At 28.2% G+C, this 27,254-nt stretch overlaps 1 long non-coding RNA gene across 3 annotated transcripts in view; it reads right to left on the reverse strand.

Moving 5' to 3' along the window:
- Window positions 1-3,361: 3,361 nt before the first annotated feature.
- Window positions 3,362-27,254, reverse strand: part of LOC107452535 (uncharacterized) — a 163,057-nt gene continuing 139,164 nt past the window's right edge. For 2 of the 3 annotated variants that reach the window (XR_001585189.3, XR_011636375.1), the window contains 3 exons: window positions 25,498-25,556; window positions 19,932-20,072; window positions 12,254-12,913 (listed from right to left, as the gene is read on the reverse strand). This is a non-coding gene — a long non-coding RNA (uncharacterized lncRNA). Of the gene's footprint in view, window positions 3,822-12,253; window positions 12,914-19,931; window positions 20,073-25,497; window positions 25,557-27,254 lie in introns of those variants that run through there. The other variant, XR_011636376.1, reaches the window with a different exon arrangement.

A 27,254-nucleotide genomic window follows, 5' to 3' on the forward strand; every position in this document is an offset into this window, starting at 1 on the left:
TTTGGATACGGATATATATGATAATTTTTTTTTTCGTTTAAGGTTAATTTTTATATTCCATTAACAAATGTATACAAGGCGAAAACAATTAAAAAAATACATTGCAGTTTTTTTTCTTCTCTTTTTCAAGAAATCTTTCACTGAACATGAAATACATTTATTAAATATTTTCATTTATTAAATATAATTATTATATATTTTTACATGAAATACATTTATTAAAATTGAGAGGTAAGCAAAGACAGAGTAAAATAAGAATAAAATAAGCTTTATGAATTAAGATAAGTTTTAGAAAAGGAATGAAATAAGTTTTATATCCGATTCAATACATTTTTTATAACATAAAAAAAATCCCGATATCAATACAAATGCACTGTAGAAAGGATTATTTTATCTATCCTATTACACCATCTATCCTAAAAAGAGCAAACAAACTCTCCATGAAGTCTTGTTGAACGTAGCCATTTCTTTTTTTACCAGCCTTTCCTCGTTAATGCAACACTCCATAAAATTCGACTTGATGGGGCTTTAGGAAATTTAAACATCTTAATTTCAAATAACTAATTAGTGCTTCGATGCATAGTGCAGCCAAAAGTAAAACAACCGGCGCCAATTGCAAACGAATTTTTCGCCTTCGAAAACAGACTATAATATTTAAAAAACAAAGTCGAAAGATGATGTGAACGAATGAGAAAAGGGGAAATAAATACAATCTTCAACCAAAATTTGAGCCACCCTCTAAGTATTGTTCCATACCACTAAGGACACGGTCGAGGATAAAGACAATTTTATTCTTAAATAAAATAATAATTATTTTTAAATGAAACAATATTGGTTTCAATCTCTCTTAATTACTTTAAGTGTTTTCATTATTTTCATTGTTGATAAGTAAAGATGCATAGTTGAGTATTAATTACATCTCCAGCTTATCAAAATCATATTAAAAAATAAGTCGTAAGATGATGTAAACGAAAATAAAATGTAAAGGAAAAAATAAAATATTAAAAAACGCATAGATGTAGAATATTACAAACAATAGCATATTTTATCTAAAATTTTTGCACGTAAGAATGGAAATTGTTACGGTGATTTCTCTCTTTTTAGAAAGGTAAAGTAAAAACTGTCATAAAGTGCTAAATGAAACAATGATGTAAAATGTCTATTGGTAATAGCATATTCTATCTTTAATTATTTATGTAAGAATGAAAAATATTATGCTGAGTGCATTTTTAAAAGTAAGAAAAAACGGTAAAATTGAGATGAAGTGAAAAATATAGCATTTATGTATAATACTTCAGGCGAATAGCATATTTTATTTATCATTACATAAGTAAGAATTAGAAAAAAGATTTGTTGAGTGTATGTAAGTTCAATTTTTCAAAGATAGTGAGAAAACGAACAAAAAATAGGATGAAATACTGAGAGAAAAAAACATTGATGTAGAATAACTTCAGGCTTTTGCAAATTTTCTACCGCTGAATATACTATCCTCAGGGATATATTTAATCTAACGCATTGTATTTTTTTACTGTTTTTTCCTAAGAGCCTAATTAAACCAGATGGTATTGTTCTTTTCAAAGAGAATCTCCGGAAATCCTTTCTCAGGTATTTTTTTTTCTTTATACCTGAGAATAAAAAAGATTGCATGTTCTTAGAAATATTTTTTTGATTCTTTGGTACTAGATTTGTTTTAATGTTTTAGTCGTTTGAAAGCCAAAAGGGAATTATTATTTTCGATAGAAGCACAAAAAACTAAGGACAGTATTGTATAAAAAAAACTGCAATGAAGAGTCTTAGTTAATCTCTAAATATCGCAAAAACATAGAAAAATCCAATTTCAATCTCTTTTTTTTTAGAAAGATCTTAAAATTTTGAATATTTTTATAAAAACTATCTTTAAAAAAAAAATTTTCTAAACAAGAAAAAAATTTTTTTATCTATGTGATTATTGTGAGTATATCAGGTTGATTTTTTTTCGAAGCATATTATTGAGCTTTTTATTTTCTTTCGAATAAATTTCTGGAATTATCATACTAAATGTTTGCTGAAAGGTTAAAAAGAATGTTAAATAAACTATAGTTTAATATACTTTTATTGATAAATGATAATGTTTAATTTCTACCAATTTTCAATCACTCGGTAATGCAATCAAGTTTGATTATTTTTCGTAATTCAGATAGTTAAAAGTAATTGTTTATTCAAGCATATCAACTGTTCTTAACAACTCCAAGAAAACTGTACAAATATAATGGAAAACGTAAAATTTACGGTTTTAATCCGGACGCTGATGGGTTTTTCATGCAAACCATCATATCCGAAGCAAATTCGTATTCTCAACGATTACAGCAAGGAACAGCAGAAAAACAAAAATTTTCCGTGCAAATTACGAAGAAAATCCGCAATCAGACTGGTTTCTTACCGTAACAAAGCAAGTTTTTACAATGAAAATAAATCTCTTGTTTCAACAGACTTTCACTATTCTCTCTGCGAAAGTTAAGAAGTAAATCTGTGCTCACACCAGATGTAAATATTTTATGACAACAGAAGTTGTATTGACCAGTCATGGTTGGGATTCGAACTTGGATCACTTTAATAAGAAGCGGGTGCTCTGTCCCTTGAGCCACTGTGATTCAATTGTTTTATTATGAAGAAATTGTGATAGTGCGAATTATGATTCTGAGACTTCAATATTCTAGAAATTGGAAAATAAACTCGAATCGCAGTTTTATTTATACGCTGCTCAAAATCATAAAGTATTTGTTAAGCAGTAAGAGCAAGTATAGGAAATGATCTTAAAATTGGAGAGATGATAAAGTTAATTGGAAAAATGATAAAGTTAATTGGAGAAAAGATAAAGTTAATTGGAGAAAAGATAAAGTTAATTGGAGAAATGATAAAGTTAATTGGAGAAATGATAAAGTTAATTGGAGAAAAGATAAAGTTAATTGGAGAAAAGATAAAGTTAATTGGAGAAAAAATAAAGTTAATTGGAGAAAAGATAAAGTTATATGTTACGAAACTCAAAACTGAGCTACAAAACTAGAAATTCAACTGATGGTTTTAATCCATTTGTGTTTAGGGTGAAAAACCATTTTGTCAACGAAACGGCCTTAAACCATTAAATATACTGAGAAATTTGGAAAAAATGGCAGATATTTTTGCAGTGAGATACTTATAACATTCTTCACGAAATTTCAGATGTTATTTAGGAAAAAATAAAAAGAATATTCATACTGAAACACAAACATCGTTAAAGATCGTTCTCATGTCAATTAAGAATATATTTTAAGTCTGACAAATAAATTGAAATCCTGTCATAGATATTAGAAATCAAAAAAAAAAGAAAAAAGAGGTTGAAAGAATAAATAATATAATGATTTTTATTTGCTACAATTGTATCGTGTTAAAATTCAATTACATTACATTAAACATATATACACCAAAAAATTTTAGTTGCCTGTTTCTTTTGAACATGTTGCTCCTTTTTTGACTGAAGATCTGCCCTTCAACATGTTACAAATTTGAGGTATTTTCCCTTTTCTCGAACAAAAGGGGCGATGTAAGGCACGAATTAGATTGCTGAGATGATTAGCTGATTACTGAGATGCGGGACTATTTTCCTACTCTTATAGAATACTGTCCCGTATCCAGCAAAGTGTCTTTAACAGAACAAAAATCTTGAATTCTGGATTCGCTGCACGTATGTCTTCCTCATCCTTTCACACAGTTTTTGTAAATAGGCTGACGTGCATTGAAATTTTACAGATAAATTTTTGACTTTTAAAATGTTTTTCACCATTAAGTATTGTGAAAATGTGAACCTGAAATTATTAGCGGTGGTTAGAGCAAATTACTTACGAAAAACTTAACTATATCTAAGAAAAACACATTTATATTAAGTTTTTTTTTCAGTCCAAATCTAAATGCTTATTTGTAGAGAAATTATCAATTATTTTCGCAGATTGCTAATACCTCATCGTTATAAATATACTTGTTATTGTTTCCAATAATTGTTCCTCGCATTTAAAGTTTCTGCTAAATATTAATTTTTGTATATTTCAACTTTTATATGTTTGATGAAAGCTATCTTACTAGGTTTTACTTGTAGAATAGGCTTCAAACAAATTTTTCTCTTCAATTCTAAGTCGGATAATTTTCTTTAGAGGAGGATAAAAGTAATATAAAATACTTCATACGAGTCATTTTATATAAAATCCTAATTGAATCCTATATATTTATTTAAAATCGCAAATGTTCATTTACTTCCATAATTCATAAATATTCTTTTTCTACTTAAAATATTACTTTTAGAGTTCATTCTTGGCAATTATTCTTGAAAATAATGATCAAATAAAAAGGTTTCTTAGAGCAAATATGACGAAATGCATCATACCAATCAAAATATTTAAGTTCATTCTGTTAGATCACGTTCAATTGGGAAAAAAATTATGCGTATTATAATTATAATAATCGAATAATTCCCTACTTGAAGTTCAAACTTGTTCCTATTAACTAGTACACTACTTCACTTACTTCATCATTGAAGGAAATGCATGCTTAGTGAAAATTTAACATTTACGCATTAACACATAATTTAAATATTGTCCATTTAAAAATTTTGTATCATTAACAGATGAATATTATGCTAAAAAATATTAATTACGAAAAATTAAAGAACAAACTCATTATTTCTTAAGGCAATTAAAGGATCTGGAAATAACGTTGAAAGCATAATAATAAATTTTTAAGATTAAAAAAACTAAACATTCTTTAAATCACGAATAAAATGTCACTTGAAAGAAATCCCAATTGAGTTCATAAAAGAATACGATTTTTAAAACAATGTTTAGTTTTTTGAAATAAAGAAAAATAATGATATTTTAGAAAAAACTAATATTATTTGTTTCATTTTATTCATTTATATATTAGTTTTAGGAAAATGTAAAAAACAAAAGAAAAACAGAGGGAAAAAGATAGCATTAAGGAATGAAAACTTGACAGATATAATTTAATTGAATATGATTTGAAATATTTCTCTTTTCCGAAAGAAAAAAAAACAGAAAAATATAAATTGAATTAGAAAGTGCGTGTTAAAAAATATGACCTTTAAACTATTTTCGTTAATGATTTTATTTTACTCTTTGGAATGAAATAGCAGCTGAGACACCTTAATTATATTTGAGACTTATTTTTTAACCCAAGAAAAGGTATAAGGAAAATATAAAACTGTTTAATGTGTAAAAGAGTTATTACTGAATTACCAAATGGAAAGAAATTTTGTTCACGATTTACTTTCAGAGATCAAATTTAGATATATTTACTTTCTAACTTTTCTTTCAATTTTGATAATTCACGATATTAATGTATCATATATTTTTAGAAAAATTGTTAGCAGGTCGAAAAAAAGCTAAAATCGTCTTTGAAAAAACTATCAGTTTTAAAAATGCATAACTTTGCTACAAGTGTATTTTTTTGATTCATTTTTTAATTTGATCATATTATTTGCAAATAACGAAATTTGCAGCAGACAAAATAATTTTGGTTTAAGGAATTCTCAGCTAATATCGTAACCATTTAGGGTAAAATGGTAGGAAATGAACTTTTTGATATGAACATTTATGATAACATTCATGAAATATTTTAAATAAATTAGCTTTTAAAATTTTTAGTTATTGCTTTTAAAATTAGAGGTTGCATCTAGGAAAAACGTTTTAACTTATAATTATATTTATGAAGACAAACTATGTTATGTCAGCCTCTCAGAAAAAAAAATTAACCTAACTACTCTAATGGAGATTGAAACAAAATTTATTTATTTTCGGAGAGATAAAAATTAATTATTTCACAGAAAAATTGAAATTTATGATTCAGTTTGATGATTCAGTCATACTTAAAAAAACATGCTTGAAAAAAGTCTTTAGTTATGCTTAAACAAAGTATTCATGTACCTTCCTTCTACACTGTTAGAAATTGTTATTTTACCATATTCAAACGAAACAGTCAGGTAACCATAAGTAATGAGGTAAACAAACTGCTAACTTTGAGAAAACCGTTTATTAACTGCTCTCACCTAATACGGTTAAACACCCAGTATTTTATCACTCCAACTAAGCCCAACTAATGAAGCCTCTTAAGGCCTGGTTTCTCAGGACAGGACGCCGTCAGCTGGAAATCAGCGCTAACCTCTGATTGGTCCATTTGTGAGTTTGATAGTGTACGTCATCGAACGCTCTTCTTGAACTCGAGGACGTATACTATCAAACTCACAAATGGACCAATCAGAGGTTAGCGCTGATTTCCAGCTGACGGCGTCCTGTCCAAAGAAACCAGGCCTTTACATATACAAGGAACATACTTATCAACTGCGTACACATTACCGCTAAGACGGCTAATCTGTCAGTCTCATGACCAATAGAACTGGAGTTCGAGTCGCAGCGTTGACACCTCAATATTCCCTTATACACATGAAGAGTTTGCAGTGTCCTTCACTCCCCAGTTTGTGTCCTGGACTCTTCAATGTCCCTTACCCAACGAAAAGTCTAGCTTTTGTGTGCAGTTAAATTTCATTACGATTTTCAAACAATGCTAATTGTAAATGGTTAAAAAACTGTATAGTTTTACATCTATAGTTTTTATAACCATACTAGTTGTAAACGGTTTCAAAACCGTAAAGGTAAAAAACGTTCTTTACGATGAACGCTGCGGTTAATCGGATTGTTAGACTACTGCCGGTCATTTTACCAAAAATTTAAAAGGAAACTTTTAACAAGTATTCTGATTTCATAAGGTAAGCACAAGGATAAAATATCTAAAAAATTTTTAAACATCGCCGTGAATTGAATTGCTTACTCGTATGTATTTAAGTCTTTTTTTAAAAAAAAAAAGATTTTTGATATGACGGGCAATCAAAAATCCTCTAAGAGATTCGTACTCAGAATTCTATGCTTAGTTTTTATGTGATTACAAACAAAGCCACTTGCTAGAAAAATCCATTTGAAATGTTTATCTACTTGCTTAAGACGTTCATAAGTTCCTAAATGCGAAAACTTAGTAACGCTAATTTAATTAAAATTAGTAACGCTAATTCACTAATAGAAACGTTTATTATGTTTTTCTGCTTGTTCTTATGTCCAAATGTCACTTATTATTCTAAAATTAAATCTGTAAGTTTTGATATTTCTCACTGGCTTTGATTGAAAAGACGCCAGAAAAAATGAATTTTAGAGGGCGGTGAAGCTTCGTCCAACATATTTTCATTTCACTATTGGTTTTCGATTATTTTGATTTGTATAAGTATTTGATCTGTGGCTGAAAGTTTGAAAACTTAAATATCAAAAAGGCTGCCAACTTATTAATTTCGATCTAAGTATGAAAAAGTGCACCAGCGAGGAGAGAAGAGATAAATACGTTTAAATTAACATATATTTGTAAAAAATATGAATCCTATAAAAACAGCATAGTACACAGTAGTTGATTAATACATGCATAAATATTACGTCAATTAGGCAAATAATATTTTTACAATCATTATAAACAGTACATTAAAACATTAATTATATAGATGTAAGGAATAAGCATATATATCTGAAATATACATTGCTCAAAACAATGAAGGACATTGTAAGTCTTTTTTTCTTTAACCGTCGTTGAACGGCCGACTCAATTTCTGGGTTTACGACTACTAATATTCAACGCTGTAGCCAGCCCTGAAATTTTGAAGCAACCCGGAAGACAAGGGCACTCCTGGATCAGTACCCCCACATTTATGATTTGTTATGGGAGCATGTACTCGAAAGATTTAACGTGCATCAGTTCCCGTTCACTACACGGGGAGTCTTCGGCCGGCGGGAATCGAACCCACGACCTCTTGGACATGGGCCCAGTAGCATAAAAGAACGGTCTGATCATTTTTTTTTTTTTTGCATAAAATGGAAGAAGAGAGAAATGCAGATTTTTCTTATTTTCAAACTTCGCAGTATGTAAATTTCGAGTTTGACGTCGGAGACGACACTTTAGAGACAGCGAACTTTATTTGACTTTCAACTTAAAGTAAGGCAAAGTGGGGAAAAATGATCGATATTCAACAAGCGCGTTGTTTCGAAGAGTGCGATGTCTAAACGAGTCACTTAACAGAATCAGAAACATGGAGAGTTATAAGCAGGTTAGAGGGCGTCAAATACAAACCGAAATATCAGAAGCCATCGAAGATCCACAAAGTGTGATTTCCAGGATCTGAAACCGTTTTTTGAGGACTAGAAATGCAGGCCGAAGATCAAAGCAAGGGCTTGGACATGCAACAGTACCAAATGAGGACCGTTATTTAGCGATAAGGGCTCGGAGAAACCAAAATATCAGTGCTACTCTTCTTCGGCAACACTTTCATTCTGCCACTGGCTCCACAGTCTCTATACAAATTGTCAGAAACCACCATCACGCTGTAAGCTTGTATGCTCGTCGACCAATGTTGTGTGTCACGTTAACAGTAAGGGACCGTCGCGCCCGCAGCCAGTAGGCAACAGAGCATGTGAACTGGTGGAGAAATGATAGGCGTAATATTCTTTTCTCAGATGAGTCCCATCTTTCTGTTCATCCTGATAATAGGCGTATTTTCATCTGGAGGGAAAGTGGCACTAGAAACTATTCTGCACAAATGCACGGAGGAGTAAGATATGGCGGTGAGGGAGTGGTAGTATGTGCTAACATATCCATTCATGGGTGCACCGATCTCCACATCATTCGAAATGGAGCTCTGACAAGCAGCCGATATAGGGATGAGATCCTGAGGCCTATTGTAATCCCTTACGCTGCAGCAATTGGAGATGACTTCATGTTAATGGACCACAACAGCATGCCACATCGTGCTATCTTCGTGAATGGCTTCCTGTCTTAGGAAAGAATTATGCGAATGGATTGGCCAGCGTGTTATCCGGACATGAACCCAATCGTGCATGTTTACGAGATTCTAAGCAGACGAATTGCTATCACCCCCTCAAACTCTTCAAAAACTGGAAAAAGCTCTTCTGGAGGAGTGGGAAAGAATGCCCAGTTCCTCTATGCATCAGTGACTCAATGCCTCAAAGGTGTTCAACGTTGCAGGCCGTCCAGGGAAACCATTCCCTCTATTAAATACGATTTTCGTTTTAGGAAACACCTTTTTTATTTGTTTTTATCATATGCATAAATTGTGTTTTTTTCCTTTGTGTACCGAAATGCTCAATAAAACGCATTTTTTTGCATTCAAACAAATATAATTTTATCTTATATAGCCTACTACATCTGTTGATAATGCATCAATCATTCAAACAATTCTCCAGGTGCAAGATCAACCCATAACTTCAACATCCTTTAAGTGTTTTGAGCAGTGAATAATATTATATGTTGTATTCTTTATTATACATGATATGCGCCACAGCTTCAACATCCTTTAACTGTTCTGAGCAGAGTATAATATTATATGTAGTATTCTTTATTATGCATGATATGCGCATATAACATATCTAATATCAATCGCAATTAAAGGCAAAAATGGAAATCAATTAAAAAGAAGCCTCATGTGAAAGAAAGAGTCCTACCAGTTCTAATTTTCTTTCATTCATATTAAGATCATAATTCCTTGGTAGTGAAGAATTTAAAAATTTCTCAAGGATTAAACAAATCAATTTCTACCACGCCAAATTACTTCTAGTCATAGAGCATAAAAATTAAATGTAGTGAAAACAGACTTGCGTTTTGTGAAAATTATCGAAACTACCTGTTGGTGAAGTTATCGTGTGAGTGTTGATTGCTAGACAAATATTATCTTATAAATATTTAGTGACTCTAACCAACACAAATGTAGCTCAGCTCACAGGAAGCAAATTTTAAAATCCAAATTAAAGTCACATAGTGAATTTTGATAATAGAGTCTTTTCATTAACTAATTAACGAAGCAACTAAAACACTGTGTCGGAAATGACTTGAGGCTGTTTTGATTTTATATTACATGGTTCGAATTTTCAAAGGGAAATATGTCAATATCAGCTTCGAATTTCAATACATAATGACTTTTACAATTAATGCATTTTACAAACTATGTTGGTAAACATGTTTATCTTCTTAAAGATTATAATTCCATTCACTTTTAAACATAAAAGAATTATTTTTGCGACTGTTAAATTTTTTAAACAAACAATAATTGATATACAACTTTTATAAGTTTTGAATTAGAAAATATCTCTTAAAATATTAATTATTCTCCGATAAATTTTAATATAACTTCAATAATTGAAACAAGGATATAATAATTACTAAATTAGTTTCAAGTCAAATAACATAAATATTTATTTATGAATAGTATTACTATTTTTTTTGTATCCATCATCAGTTAATAAATATATTTAGAACATGTGATAAAACAAGAAAACAATGTTTTTTTTCGAAAAATTAGTTCACAAATATAAATGAAATAAAAAAATTTACTTTTATAGTTTTTATACTTCGCAAGTATAAAGATATTACATAGCGATTTTTATTTTGAGCTTCAATTCAATAAAATGAATGAACATATATGGGGGTGGGGGTAGAATTAAAGCATAGAAGGAAGAAAAACTATTTGAAACTACCTTATATGCCCAAACCAAATATTTATTAGACTATCATAAAATTTATTTCTATGTCACATATAAAAACATATTTTGTTTGACGTTTATCCATAATACTTTTATATTCATTGAAAAATAAATACAAATAAAATTGTTACAACAGAAATGTTTTTCATCTTTATCTGTATACATTTTCTTTTTTCCATTAATAATAGAAAATGTCATTAAATATTTTAATATGTGTTTGAAGTAAATATGTCCCGAATTTGCATGAAAAAAATATTTTCTTTTAAAGAAATTGTTCTAGATATCTGCTCTATTAAATTAAAAGACTATAGTTCCGAGTTGTTTTAAATACTTATTCGTAGCAATTCTTACACCTTTTTGATTAAATTAATAGATTCGTTTTTTTTTTTATTTCTAACAGTGATTATTTATATTCGATTTATTTGATCAGCGTAAAACAAATCGCTTTTTTTATTTCTTAAATAACTTGGAGATAACGTTTTCGATCTTAATAGGGGCAAAATATCTCGGTAACAATATTGTATCCCTGACTCGTTTTAAAACGTCAACGATACAATATTAGTGAAATTATTGCCATAACTTGTCCCTCTATTTTTAAGTTTGCAATCAGATATGCAAGGAACGAGTACTTTTAAAATAATTGAATTATTTTTGAATAATTTATGCGCAAGTTTTAGAAAAAAATATGATTTTGTAAAAGTGTTTGTAAAATATAAAATTTTAAAAAAAATCAGCTTGAATCGGCATTGGGTAGCAGGATGTTCTTCAAGCAATATTCTGTTGAAATAAAAATTAGTAAAGATAGTTAGCTTTCTCTTGCCCTGATTTTTTATAAAAAATTTAAAATAAAGTCTAAATAAAAATATATTCTTACTGTATGCGGCGAAAATAGAATTCGACAATTTCAACCTTCATCTATGAAAAGGTACCCCGCCGAAGAATCCAGTTAACGTGTCTTACATACTAGGAAATTGGAACTGTATTTTTGTAGTGGTAGATACACTACTGTACTTCACCACCAGAATTTTATCTGTGATAGAATTCGATGAACGGATATCACTAGGTGATTCATTGCTGTTCTTTGAGAAGCTGGGAGAGCTGTATTAAGTTCACCGTACTTTTTGAGTGCTGATTGTGAGAGGTGTATTAAGTTCACGATAGTGGTCGCTTCTACGTCGCCTTTAGCAGTCGAGTGAATACGTTGTACGTTATGTGTGATCGAGGCTGAGTAGCAACAGCATGAGGAGGTCAATGTCACAGTCACAGGTAGCAAGTGAACTGTTCAGTGTGGACCATCCATCAAAGTAGGCGGGTTCAAATCATAGTGGGAGTTTCTGTCCAGGTAGGCGTGTTCACATCACGTCCGAAAGTCACCTATTCGGGGAGAGTTGCTTTTGACAATGTGAATCTAAATCTATGAAAAGGTACCCCGACATAAAATCGAGTTAACATGCCTTATATACTAGGAGATTGGGACTGTGTTTTTGTAGTGGTAGATACACTACACTGTTTATGTCAATGTTGATTCATGTCAAAGACTAAAAGCGACTGAGGTATAACCTTGATATTAGAATTTTTCTCTAATGAGAACAACAAAATTAAATACTTTAATAACTAAGAGAACTTTTATGCAAACTCATTGACTACATAACTAAAAATATCATTTATTTAAAAAAAAAATACATCAAAGATGCACACTCATGTATGTTGATGTAAATAAATTTACCCTTAATTTATAATGTCATGGGAATTATACTTCCTGATAAGTTCATTAATTTTCCTATCCATCATTTGTGATGTCGTCTTCAATATATCTTGTGGATAAAAAAATACCAAAGTAGAGATGTATAGGGCTTTGTTTATATAAATGTGGGAAACAGAAAAGGTTAGCGTATGAGTTGTAGTTGTAATTGTAGTTACATAACGTCACACTAGAGCTGCACAATGGGCTATTGGCGTCAGTCTGGGATTGATCCGAAGACATGCCATCAAAATTTTGATCCTCTGCTGAGGAGATGGCACCCCCGCTTCGGTAGCCGACGACCTGCAAGCGAAGTTGAGCACGTTACGGTAGAACAGTTTAACGAGGACCCATACTTCGAGAACCCATCGTTCCCTTCGCAGACTGATCCAAGTGGTCACCGCACACTGGCCGCAGCCAGTGATGCTTGACTTCGGTGATCTGCTGGGAACCATATCTTAACGAAATGTCCACTGCGGGACTTAAGCGTATGAAAAAAAAGAAAAGTTGGCACTGCGAAATAGTTCTCACTTGTGAGTCTTGCATTTCTTTCATTTGATCATTTCTGGAAGAAATTATTTGCATCTATAAGCACGGAATTTAGAAATTATACTTATAGACAGAAAAGGTAAAGTTTATGATTTTTTTTTCACAGTAAAATTTAAAAAATAAAAAATAAACCTACCCATTTTCCTACCAAAAAATGGATTTAAACATCAAATTAATTTTAGGTATTAAGCTAATAAGCTTTTTAGGTAATGCGCTTTTTCGGTAATTTCTTCAAAATCAATCTCAATCCATAAAATATATAAGCATAATTTTTCCAGAAAAAAAATTTTGAAAGTTAATGCATGTACATAAAATGAGGCCCTTCCGTATGCATACGAAGAATTTGTGCTAGATTGCATCAACAATCATAAAAGGGATAAAAGAAAAAAGTTTTAAATTTAGATGCACCGCTAGAAGCTTTTTATTTATGTTTAGAACGTATTCAACTTTAAAGGAATATAAAAATTTAAAGTAGTTCTTAAAAGTGAAAGAAATTTCAACATCGAAATATAACAAGTGTAAAAGTTTTCCATAATGAAACTTTCTTTTTCATTTCCCTCTCGATCCTTTATTCTCAATTACAGTTGAAGATGGTGTAAGTAAAAAGCAAAAAGCCGCAAGAAATAAATATTATTAAAGTTTAGAGTCGGTGAGAGCATGTTCTGCATATATTGTGCTCATTTTGATTGGTTTTCAATTTTATTTTAGACTTACATCGAAAATTGCATTTATATCGCTATCTGGGTTTCCTTTTATGTAAATTCACTTTTTCAAAGTACAAGACATATATCATGTCATATGGTGTCTTATACATAGGCATATGGTTAATGAAAATAGAATTTATTATAAAATAATTTATTAATATTCGCAAATAACAACAAATCAATTTTAATCAATGGATATATGGAGACAATAAGTTATCAAAATACTTTAGATTAACCACTCGAGCCATTAAGATTGTGCGAAAATCTGATTCTTAGATCAAAAGTTATTCAGTGTGTTCGTATTATTTGCACACTGTGTGTAATCAAAGGAATTATTGATTCAAAAAAATTTGAAGAAAAAACTTTAACAATAATTACCTGATTTTTGTTTTATCATTTTATAAAAATAATGTAACAAATATGAAAACAAAATTAAATTATTCAATTATTTTTAATTTTTTTCCTGTAATAAATTTAAATATTTTTAATTATTTATATATTTTTTTAGTTCTTTTTTTCTGATTATTTTTAAAGTGAAGTAACCGTATGTATATATATATAAGCTACCAAGAGTATTAGCCATTCATTTAAATTTGTAATTAGAGTAATCAAAGTAAAGTTCCATTTTTGTAAATATAAGAACAACAGCTTCAGAAATTACTGCAATGGAATTAATTATCGAAATTTTCGTTATTTTTAGAGATTTTTTCTCTTAGAAGTAACATTTTATACTTCATGTGCATCATATTCTTAAATTTTCAACAGAAGGAAGCCTCGTTCAAATTTAAAAAAATTTAGGGTATTTTAATGTACCCTTTCTCATAAAGCACCAAAACTCGAATTCTTTTGAATTATAAGGTTTAGTAAGAAAGGCTCACAGTTCATTCCCAAACTAATTATTTAAAGCGAAAAGTGCATCACTTTATCACAAATTATTATTTTTAAATTTTGTTTGATTCGCAGTTTTTTTAAAGAATAAAATGAGAGAATTCACTATTTATGAAGCATTATATTAATTTCTAAATATTTTATTGCCATGTTGGCATCATATTTGCAAGAATCAAAATAGTCAAAATTCATTTTTTTTTTTAATATAATTGTAAAATAATTAAAAACTATTTGATCAATTACAGCATAATCTTTTTCGTCCATATAGCTAAAATGACAATTGGATACTCTAAAGCAATATAGTCATAACTATAAATATTTTTAAATCAAATAATTTCAGTTGTGCTGTATAGTAATGACCATTTTAATAAAAAAAACAGAAAAACATTCTGGTAAATAAAACCAAAATATACATTATTTTAAACCATTCATTTAGCATAATTTCCGTTCAAATGTAAGCGTTTCGTTTGAAATCCTGATTTTCTAAATTTTAGTTCTTAATATATTTAATTATAAATACAAAACTTCAAAATAAATTTAACCATGCAAGCGGTTTTTATGCCATGCATCACGATTCGAATTTCGCGATCAGTATCACGATAAAAATTTCAAATTTCACCACATTTACCAAATTTTATCACAGATTAAATATTCATATTTTATTATTAATTCGACCAAAATTATTACAAAAGCGGTTTTTATTGTTTGGTGTTGCAACAGTGTCAGAAAAACTTTAAACTCCACCATATTCTAAAAGTTTTGATATTTCTTTTCATAATTTACTATTCTCAGATGTCGTCTTTGAATAAATTCGAACTGATTAATTTAATTTCCGTAAATCATTAAAAAATATATCAAATATTTTCTGTAATTTTTATGATAAATTAATTACATTTATTATTGTTTGCCCCTTTTATTCAATATTTTAGTTTCTTATTTGAAAATATAATGCATTTTTTAAATGAAATTTCTACTTCTGCTGCGCTGTTGAAAAAAAAACAAAGCGACATCAAGTACAAAATTTATTTGAAAGAAAATTAAATTAATTTTATCTAAAAGCTTCTTTAATCAAGTATGACGGATAGAAAGAAAATTTTACGCTTACTGATCTGGGAAATTAGGTTTTGTTTCTCTATGCACATGGATGATCAATTATTAATGCATATTTTTGTCTTTTTTTTCATTCTATTCATAATTAAAAACATTATAAAGAAATACTTTATAAGACTTAAAAAAGAAAGAATTTTTTAAATGTCAGTTGCACGACAAATAAATTTATAATCATCATATGCTGCAGTTATGGGCACATATTTTAATTTTATTCAAATCAAATTATTTAAATAAATAGAATTTAATTTTCTTAAAAAGCGTAAGAATTATACAGGTTGTAATACGTTATATTGATTTTCTTATTATATTATGTTAATGCATAAATATGCATAAAATTAAAAAAAATACAACAAAATGCCATAAGGAGAATTAAAGCTTAGATTGTCGATGTTAATAAAGCAAATATTTTAGTTTAGAATTATTCTGCAACTTTGTTTTGTCTCTGATAGAAACGTGACATAAATTATGTTTAATTTAGCGTGAAGCGTTTAAAGTAATTAAGTTATACTTTGCTGGATTTGGTTTATTCAGCAAATTAATATTAATTATCAATTTTAATATTAAAATAATGAGAAATAATTTATATTTTACAAACTTACAGGTTTATTTGTTGATATCTTCTGGCCAAATTAAATTTTTTTCAGTTTATGCTGCATTTGTACGATAAAAATATATATACCAACTTAAATTAATTGCATTATTTCGTGTATGTGGAAAATAATTAAATCATTCTGCTATTTTTTTACTTTTAACTGATTCTACTAATTATAATAAAAACATAAACAGGGATCACTTAATTGTATCACCTAATATATTAATTAGGTAATATGTGTAATCTAAACAAGCGCATAAATCCATATCTATACTTTAAAAGAGCAAAATAACGAAAGATATGTAATTTACAACAAAATAGTAACTAAGTGTCTAAAATCTTAAAAGAAACAACAAAATTAAATAATACTTTCGTTCGAAACATTTGAACCGAAGCAGTGTTTGAAACATTGATTTAGAAATTGTAATCTTTTTAGTCTAGTTTCTCATAAAAATAATGCAGGAAATTCTTTGAACGTTTACTTATGGTCTAAGGTATCTTCAGTTTCATTGCTTATAAATTAAGTCAATATTTAACACACTAATACATATGTTTTGCAGTCATGTGACCGTATTACATGTTTCTGTTAACCATATAAGGAAGTATAAGTTATTTAATGATTGTTTTGCAAAAATAAATTTTAAATATACATTTCATTAAAATAACAAATTTTAAATAAAGCTAAGCTTAAAATCCCTTAATAAAATTTTTCTCGATAGAAAAGTCACCTTTGAAGACGAGAGATAGTTATAAGTTTAAGTTGCAGATATTGTTATTAGCAACAATAGTTACATAGTTACATAAAAACCATTAAAAACTAAATAAGTACTTCTAAGGAGCAAAAATTAAAGTCAACTTACTTAACTTTTTTTTCTAATTCAAAACTTTTAGCGGCGAAAACGTTTTTCTAATAGTCAGCATTAATATATGTAAATATTATTGAATTACTTTTGATTTTTTTTTCTACTCCAGGCTTTAAAATAAGTTATAAAATGAGTTTTGAGATATTCTACTATCATTACTAAGCCAAATAAAGGAATTTTTATTGAAAAAAGTATATAAAACTTTTCCAACAAGCTTACAACAATTTTAAAAGATATAAACAGGAGTATGTTGTACATTTTACGATGCTTCACATTTTAGAGTAGGCTTTAATAATACTTAACTACGGCTTTTTCATATGATGGGATATTACTTAGTAGCCTTTTTCACACCTTCAACTCTTTGGGAAATGTAGGAGAAAGGGAAAATAAAAAGCTTTTATCAATGAAAATTTTTATTACTTTAGTTTTATAGTTTACTTTAGTTTGAATTTACGTTTAAAAGAAATTATTTTATTTTCATATTTATCCAGGAAATGAATATTTGAAAGATGTTTTTTTTTTAATGGATATGGTTTAGATTATTTAAGAACTTAACTTTAGTTTTTTCAGAATAGAAAAAAAAATATATGCTGGCTTATTTAATAGTTTTATTATTATTTTTTATTGTAAGACAGTTTTTACATTCTAATGTTACTCTTTAAGAGAAGCTGAGTCCTTCAACGTAATAAACTCGTGCAAAACTTTAGCAATTTAATATTTAAAGTGATTTTTATATAAGCAATATAAGAGTAAATCTATTAAATTCTCAATAATTTTCTGCAAAGGTAACACTATCAGAAAAATCGGCTCTCAATTGAATCATATTAATAATTCATAAACGATAATAAGGTAAATTTTTTTGCAATATTATTTATATATTATCATAGTTTCGTTCAAATTGAATGGAAAAAAGTTCTGGTAAAATTACCATACTGTAGGGTAATGACACACATAAAACATAATTCTGGTTAATAAAACAAATATATAAGGTATTTTCCACTTATATAGTAACAGATTACAGTAAATTCTGGTTCTAAAAATTATAGTTCTTATTACCACACATTTACTAAATAATGCAAAACTGAAAAATTAATTTAATAAAATAAATAATTTTTATATCGTACTTTTGCCGACCGGCCTGTGTAGGGGGCAGAGAACTGTCCTTGCATCAGAAAGGTCTTTGGTTCGAATCCCGGGGAAGGCATGGATGTTTCTTTCTCTCTGTGTGTGTTCTATGTCCTTTCTCCTTTGTGTGTGAATGTGTGTGAATGTGACCCGCCCTATAAACGAGTTGTGGTTGTGTGAATGGCGTGGCAGAAGTCGAATTCCAGGCATAGATGGCGCCACTGAAAAATAGAAACGATCGCACCCCCACTGCCTAAACAGGCATACGACAAAAAAAATAGTGTACTTTTAGGTATAATGTAACAATCAACTAACTACCTCATTTTCTAAAATGTATCGCACATTATAAAACCATATTTTACTGCTCATTTTACCAAAAGCATTATAAAAACACTTCAGCTCAAATATGACCGAGCTTATAATTTTAGTGTTCACTTGGTATGGTGCTTACATATTTTGGTGTTCTCATAAAGCCAGAAACATAATAAATTTAACTATATTCTGGTAATTTTGACATACTTTTTTTCTCAGGGCATATTTGTGTGAAATCAAGTTTGAGAAATACATTAAATCAGGGATTACGTGGTACAACTATTAGGGAGCAAGAATTTAAACGATATTAATTTGTAATGTTCTAAAATTTCTAACTGTTAAAATCCTACCTTGCAGCTATAGTTCACATTGCAGAATATGCATAATATCCTTTATATAGTCTTGTACATAAATTAAATAAGTAAATCAATACAAAATTTGATATGGACTAGGTATAAATTTCATTTAAAATAGAATTTAATTATAACAGAATAGTGCTTTAGTTTTTTTAAGTAACGCTTGGAAAACGATATTACCACAACTTTAAATTAATGTTTCAACATTTTTCTCTCATTTTTTTCTTAAACTTTAACATTTGAACTTTAACTAATCTAAATTTTATTGGTCAGGATAACCTGGTTTTCAGGGCACTGGACTCACGTTTGTAAGAACAGGAGTTTGAATCCGGCCTGCCGAAGACTCCCAGTATAGTAAATATGACTGACGTATGTTAAATCTGTCGTGTCACAAAGTTTTCGATGTTCCCATAACAAATCATTACCTCTGGTGTTACTGAATAGGAGATTGATCGTTCTCTGGTTCAGGTCAGAATTACGATCTGTGGATGAATGAATGGACATATGAATGGGTCTGTCCTATAAGCAGGTGTGACGTATGGGTGTGGCAGAATTCGAATTTTTGGCCTAAGAGGGCACCACTAGAAAACAAGCACGATCGCACCCCCTCTGCCTTAATGGCCGACGGCAACAGCAACATGAATTTTATTGATAGCTGCAATCAAATACCATTTTATTATTTCCCATAATAAACTTAATTCAAATGCTTTTTCATCTCCAAATTTAACTCTGGTACACTGAATTAAAAAAGAAAAATATATAATTTTTGAAATAAACTTACAAAGGAACAATCAACGGTATTTATGGAAAAGTTCTCAGGAAAGTCAAAACTCATTAATAAACACAAGGGAAAATCTGGTACTGATGAGGAAATTAAGATAGAACGTTATAAAATTTTTCTCTTTTGTCTTGAAAAACAAACATGTTTTGAAAAACAAACATAGACATAGTGTGGTTTAAAAACAAACATTTTGTTTTGAAAAACAAACGTAGAAAATTTATCAGAAGAATGGAAAAATTGACCAAATTCGCCGTAAACAATGCAGAGTGTTTATTTGACAACATAACATTAAATAATAATTACCTTCCTTGGTTTTAAAATGCCCCAGATCCATATTATTATTCTACACCATACTCCATATTAACCTTCAATATTTGAAAACTGTATTTCCTTCTATCACTACTATAATTTGCTTCAGTTTTTTTTTTCAATATGCTTCATAAGCTACAAAAAAATAACTGCATTATTTCAGGTTTCTTGCTTTCTTTTCTTTTCAAGGATTGCAAAAACTAATTATTTTTAAAAATCTAAGCTAATTTGACTATGAATTTGACTAATTTGACTATGACCATGAATGACTATGAACAATAAAAGGGTAAAATATACTATCTCAATTACAATGCATGCGCAACTTTTTCAAATATATACTATTTAAATGTTCTATACATTCTAATTTTAATGAATAATTAAAAAATAAATTAGAAATACTTTTATCTAAATGCCATGGTTTCTAAATGTCATCTAATGTCACTTTTTTAGATTTATTTTAAAAACAAATGTCCCAAAACTTAATATTTGAGTTTATACAAGTGTTAATGTGTTTATTAAATACCAAAACATCATAACAAAATAGTAAATTGATTTTTAAAAATTTAAATATGTCCAACATATATATCAAATTAGTTTTGAATAAAAGATAAAAATACTTCTAAAGAAACGATTTTGCTGATCCTAAAGAATTTATATTTGGGTTTTATAAATAAACATCCCCTTATTTTAAAATTAAGAAACGTTCCAAATAATATTGCTTAGAATATTATCTATTCTTTTTAAATAAATCATTCATGAATTAAAAGCATTAAATAGTTCAGAAAAAATCTAGGTTTCAGCTATAGAAATTATATATAAATAAAATAAGGCTATCAGTTTTTGCGACAGTATGTCTCAAAATTATAGGGTGGCAAAGTTATCAGTTTTCCACTTGGACAGTTCCAAATGATGTGTCAAAAGGGTCATAAAACGATTAAGACAACTGTCACAAAGAGGCGTATTCTTTTTATCGCAATCTCCTAAAAGTATGTTTACAGTAAATGCTTTTCAAACACGCACGGATTAAAGCCTCCAGATACAACGATAAAGTCAATGCTATTTTTTTACTGCTCAGAATATTTGGAAAACAGTAACAACTAGTTTTTCTTAATCTGGGATTAAATTTTGGAAGGCGGATGATAGCTATAGCCATTTTTAAAAAAAACATCAGTATAAGTCTAAAAGAATTCTATAAATGTAATTTCCCATTAACTTTTTTTTTAAGTTTTAATGCTGGATTTTAAGCTATTTGAAAAGTTTCAATTAAATCTAATTTTTTTAAATAAAAATTTTAAAGTAATTATAAAAATAACGAGTTCGTAAAATATTAGTTTGTAGAAACTATAATGATTTTTGCATAATCAGTTTTGACACTTAAAATAACGAATATGTTTATTCATTATTTTCTGTTTGCTATACATGTTTGTACACGGACAAAAAATTTCAGTTAAAATCACTGTACTATATGAAAAAAAATATGTAATTCTAGTCAATGAAACCAAATTATAGAGTGATATTAATTGCCAAATTAATATGCGGCATTATTAATTTGGTAATTTTTCAGTTCATATGGTAACATTTTATCAGTAATTCAGGTTTTCAAATTTGTAATCCTTATTAAAAAATTGAAAAGTTAAGTTAAACAAAATATATGATTTTGTAACATGTTCTAAAGTATACCATAGTTTACCATAGTTTGGTAATTTTGATATACATTTTTCTCGGTTTAGTATCAAATTGCTTCTATTAAAAGCGATGTGTTATAGTTAGATTTGATTAGAATGGATAAATTTTTCATAAAGAATCGATTCATTTAAAGTTATAAATTTATTTGCTATGGCAAATAAAATTCTATTTAGGTTAAATGTCTACCAATAAAATAATTCTAACAACCTTCTACGTTTTAAAGGCTTTAATTTGACATTTAGGAGCTGGATTTCAATACGTCCTTTCGCACTTTAAAAGGAAAAGGATAAGCTTTGAATTAACAAAAAAATTAACGCAGAAGATAAATGAAAGAAAGATATACCTTTTACAATCAAAAACAATGTATGGATTTTCAATAAAACTTTCTAGGAGTACTCTTTCGTATTTAAGATTTAAATATTAGACAATTTTTGCAAGCGTTACATTATTTATATTTCTATCACACCTGAAATGTAATTTTGACAATGTGTGCTAAAACAATAGCATTTTGCAAAAGAAATTAGTATGTTAACAACTGAAATTTTTCATTGTTTAAAGCAAAATTCGCAACATTACCAATCTAAGAACTTAAAATTTGCATTAATAACAAATTTCAAGCAGAATATAGAAGTAAAAAGGTAATTTATACAGTCAAAAACAATGTATGGATTTTTTTGTTTTACTAACATCTTAGATTACATTAAAAATCAGAAAACAAATTATAAAGTAAATGTTAGAGTTTCATTATGTGAACAATTTAATATACTGAAAATTATGTGAAATTCTTCTGAAGACCATAAAATTATTCGTTTTACAATAACGCCTACAGGGAGACATAAATGGTCTAATAGTCTTAAAAAATAAGAATATTAAACCATTAGACACTATAAAGCGGCTAAAATTTAGAAATTTTTTTTTAAGTGTTTGAAAAACGTTATGTGACAAAAAGGAGAGTTCTTTGTTTGAGTTCCAGAAATTTCCAGCAGATGGTGCTGTCGATAATACAACTGTAAATCATGGGAAAATAATTAAGCAACAAAACAAATTTTTTTGAAAATTTTTGATGAATGATAATCAAATTACACTATTTTCAAAATGTCCATCAGCAGCTGAGATCACATGTCGCAATAGGTGAACAAAATTAGCAAACACAACGGAAAGATTCATAGCATCATCTGTCGAAAATTTTCGGAACTAAAACTAAGAATTCGGGGTGAAATTATGGACTAACCTTGTAAACTTATTGGAAGATATTTTTTTAAACTTATTTTTGTAACTGGTATAACTTTTTTAAAGCTGTCTATCTACTTAAGGAAACACTGTGCATCTACCACTCATCACTTCGTCAGTCATCGTTTTGTTCTCTTTTACTTTGGTAAGAAGAAGAAATTTCTATTTAAATTCCGATTAATATCAAGTTTAAATTAATAAATTGAATCAATAATTTTTTCTTTCAAACCCTAATTACATCAAAAATAAGTGTTAAGCGTATGCTGATGACAATATCATATTATTTGAGCATAACAAAAGTTTAAAACAAGCTTAATTAATGGGACAAAATTATTTTAATATTTTTTTCTATATAAATCATTTATTTTTTTTTTCAAATATATACATTCTGAACAATTTTTTAATACTTTTGCTTAACATGCTAAACTGTTTCATAATATTGTATTTTTCAAATGAATCAAATGAAAATTTTTATTTAGAAAAAGTTAAAACCGAAATTTATAGTCATTACTTGTTATAGCCACCACTTGTGTTTTTTTAAATACACTTTTTTAACTAAAAATATCTATTTTAAAAACCAAGTTTATACCGGAATTAATAGTTACAGCACTCCTTTTTTAAATAAACATTTTATTTGTAATAAAATACACTCATTGGTTTCTTAATATAAAAGCTAGTTCACGAAATGCATTTCTGAATAATAACTTTCATTTAATCATGTTTATGAGCCATACCTAGTGTGATAAACAAATCAAAATTGGAGTTAATTATCATGGAAGTATTCACCACCGGTAATTCATCAATCAAGTCACGCCAACATAAATCAACTCAAGAAAACTATAAATCAAGAGAGACTGGAATTGTCACTTTTCAAACTTTATTTTTAAACTGCGATCATTAAACTCAGATTCAAAGAAAACGAAGAAATAGAAAATTATGCTAAATATTCAAAACTGCTCAAGAAAAATGTAACTGCAAGTATAGATATAATGACAAATATTAGAACATATTTTAGTTAAGATAAAATAAGTATGTTTAAAATATTAATCTTTGTTTGAAAGGTTTATGCAACTAGAAGGTTTTATTGTCTCATATCTATTGTTTCAGATAACTAATATGAAAAATATTTCATGTAACTAATAGAAGGATTTATTGTTTTTTTTTAAAAAAATAGAAGCAATTAATGATAATTATTAATTTATATTTAGCTTTCGTGATTTTATAAAAGAGAGATAAAAGATATAATTTTTTACTATGATACAATAAGTACGATCTTAAGTTTTAAACATAAATGATATAGAGTGTGTGATATAAAAAAAAAACCTTTTACAAAATTGGATGTCATAAAGAGATTCTCACAAGCTCAGAAGCAATATTAATGTTTCGATAAGCTAAATTTTTACATTTCAAAATCAGACGCAAAAACGATTTTTTTAATAAACCTATTTTTCGTTTAATGAGCAAATATTTTTTTTTACCTTTTAATAAAGGGAAAAGTTGTAATTAGCAAATTATATCGAAATTGAAATATCAAATTATGGGTATGTAGAAAATAAGGTTCTAAAAGAGTATTTAGAAGTTGGGACAAAAATGCGTTTGATTCAGAAAATCAAAAATCATAGAGTAATATAAAAATTCTTGTTTGTGCAAAAATAAGTTAAGAGTAACAAAAAATTACATTTATGAGTTTCGTTATTTAATTATAAAATATGAGAGAAATTAATTAACATGCTTATTATATGTAGTTCTATTTTAAATGAGAAAAAATTTATAGCCATAAATGCAAGATTACAGAAAAATTTATCGTATTTCTGGCTCTACAGGAACACAAAAGAGCTTGCTAATTTTTGCCAAAGTGCTTTGGTAATGATTTTGGTAAAGTGAACATTAAAATATGGTTTTATATTGCGTGATAAAATTTGGTCATTGTGATAAAATTCAGTAATTTTATCTTGTTACTTAAGGAAGTACCATTCATTCGGTTAAATTTATTTTTCAATTGTGTGTTTTTTGCTAAATGATTGTAATTAGAACTATAACTCAAACTAAAATTTATAGAAACCGTCACCAAATGGATGGAAAAATTATCAAATGAATCGTTTGAGAAAAGTGTATTTAGGTTTTATGGACAACGGCTATGTTTTTTCTTTACCAGAAATGTCATCCCCATTAAGTGCGATAATTTTACCAGATTTTTTTCTCCTTAATTAAACTATCCTGGATCCAATGAAATAGTTTTTACAAAATGAAAATTTAAACATACAAAATTTAATTACTCTTAAATTATTCAGCCGATTTTTTCATCCTTTCATTTTCTCATTAATAAAAACAAAGTTTAAATTAGTGAAAATAATTTTATTTCTCCTAATTTGAGGTATTCTTTTCAGTTTTATGACTTCTATTTTTTAAGTATTAAAATTAATAAATGATTAAAAAAATATTTTGCAATACATTATCTTTGTTTAAAGTTCATTTTATGATAGCTAGCAAAAATATTTTTGTACACTTAAACATTTCCATGGCGATTCACATCTTACACTCGCATGTACTAAATGTGGTCAAAAACAGTTCTTATTTTTTATAGCGATTAAGTTCGAATTCTAAAAGTTAAGAACAGAATTCGTCTAAAAAACAAATAATGTACCTGATTCTTCCTGAAAATTTATCTCATCCAAAACGCCTGTTGTATAGTTTAAATTAGAACTGAAAAAATAATTAGAAACTTTATAATATCACAATATAATGCATAATATTATACGTAATATACAATAATTACTATATAACAAATAATTTAATAATTAATATATTCTTGTAAATATAACAATATTGAAAATATATTATTGTGAATAATATATTATTATAAATACAATATTATTATAAATATATTATAATAATATTATCATAATATATAATAATTACCTGCAATATTTCATCTTATAATACTAATAATAGTTATAGAAATTTTTAAAAAAATAATTTTAAAAAGTGAAAATTAGAAAAATAATTCGTTATCAACATTCAACTTTTCAACTATTTTTTTTTTAATTATAGAATTTTTTTTCAATTTTATACATTGGATATCTTTTTTTTTTCATGCATCAATAAGATTTTTCTAAGACAAATTAAAGTAAGAAAAATATCTCACGCTATATAAGACGCTGCACAAACTAACATGAATTTTTATTTATGCCTTGTAAGCTTATACCACTATCATTCACTTTCTCTTTCAAATTTATTCTAATATCATTCAAAATTTATACGCTTTTGGAAATAAGTTTAAAGGTGTCGAGTTGTAGAAAGCTTGTCAAAAAATTTATATCATTGATTTTATTTGCATATGTAATATGAAAAAAAAAGTTTACCCTCTTCACTGCTTTTCGAGTTCCTAAGCTGGTACTCTTGTCATCCCAAATTTAGAACATCTGTTGAAAATGCACAAATGTACGTCATGCATTATACAAATATATTCAAGCATTTTAAGCTATAAGGAAGAAGTAAAAAAACTGAGTATATTTTTTCTGCGTAAAATATGATCTTGAAAGATCTTTTTAAAATTCTGTTTAGACGTATTTGCAAAATTTTATAAAAAAATAATTCGCCAATTGAAAATAGGTTCGAATCAGAATTTTTTTAATTAATGAGGTAAAGATTCTCACGTCGTAAATGTTAAACAGTACTCTGATGTAAAATCAATATTTATTTGGTTAATCAATTGTCAGTTAGTAAAAAATAATTTAAGACTAGTTACTTTATATCTGTTTAAGGTTACTGCCCCTGCATAGTAAAAAAATGGATGCTTAAATATCACGAAACTTTTTTCGTTTCTTGAAAATATGCTCCGAAAGAACATTTTGTAAAAGCAACGAAATAACTATCGCCACTTCATCAAGGAAATGAATTTCGTCAAAAGTGAAGAAATGTTTCGTCACTTTATTTATAATTTTTTTTTTACATCTTATAGTGTCTAACTTGTAGTATTTTTATCACTTTCTCGTGGGCACTATATATGTCACCTAAACAACACAAGAAGAACAAGTAGAACACACTCAGGGAGAAAGAGAAATCACATCCATGCCCGAAGTGAGATTCGAACACGGGACCCTCCTGTTAAGAGACCATGTCTTTGACCACTATTCATGAAGGGTGGCTTATTTCATCATTCTAGTATCGATTATCGCCAACCAGGTGGCCGAGCGGTTACCGTGCCTGACTGCGGAGCTAATGGTCGCGGGTTCAAAGCCCGCTCAGGGCACTAATGTTTCTTTCTCTCTTTGTGTTCTATGTCCTTTCTTCTGTGTGCGAATGTAGCCTGCCCGATAAATGGGTTTGTGGTTGTGTGACGTGAGCGATTCTGCCCCCCCCCACCGTGGCTTGGCCATAGGTGCTCACTGGGTAACGAGA

The sequence above is a fragment of the Parasteatoda tepidariorum genome, chromosome 3 (assembly GCF_043381705.1).
Source record: "Parasteatoda tepidariorum isolate YZ-2023 chromosome 3, CAS_Ptep_4.0, whole genome shotgun sequence".
Lineage (NCBI taxonomy): Eukaryota > Metazoa > Arthropoda > Arachnida > Araneae > Theridiidae > Parasteatoda > Parasteatoda tepidariorum.